The sequence below is a fragment of the Schistocerca serialis genome, chromosome 2 (assembly GCF_023864345.2).
Source record: "Schistocerca serialis cubense isolate TAMUIC-IGC-003099 chromosome 2, iqSchSeri2.2, whole genome shotgun sequence".
NCBI classification, from domain to species: domain Eukaryota; kingdom Metazoa; phylum Arthropoda; class Insecta; order Orthoptera; family Acrididae; genus Schistocerca; species Schistocerca serialis.
Genome location: NC_064639.1, coordinates 850183008 through 850183699, shown reverse-complemented (window position 1 = coordinate 850183699; position 692 = coordinate 850183008).

Sequence of the window (692 nt, the reverse complement as noted above, 5' to 3'; positions counted from 1 at the left end):
ATAAGCAGTCTTTTGACCTGCTCAAAATTATAGTTGGCTATGCAAATGACAACACAACATTAAATTCAAGTTCAGCCACTTTCTTATAATAGATCAGGACACTCGGAATTATATTCACTAGGATAGGAATCCTGTCCAGGTTTGTGATTTGGGATGATCACGGTTGTAAGACTGCGTTTTTAGTAACACCATGATTATTATTAAAATAGAGTAATTTTCACAAATATCTGGTCCATTTACAGAGTGCCAAATACAAAGCAATTTATTGGAAGCTGGTGAGACTGGAGGCGCAATTTGCAGTGGCTACTAACCTGGCAGTGATGCAGTCATGGCAGTACTGTTGGCCTTGCCCTACTACCGACCTTCATAACGTCGAAATAACATCTGTATAGGGCAAAACAATGCCATGATAATGGTTTCACCAAATTCAGCATCCAAGGCCGATAAATACTGCCCTTAAGCTCTTCTGGCCTCAAAACTCCAGGGATATGAGCTACCATAATCCGCTTCTGTTAGCGAGGTCTTAACCACAGCACTGCTCAGCCCAGACTCCTTACTCATTGTAAAGGACGAGTTGCCACTTGCACGGCAACCACACCTTTTCCACTCTGTCGACTGCTTCCATAGCTGTGGGTCTTCCCCACATCTTTTACATTTAACCCTATGTTCCCTAATTATGGACCAAGTCATTT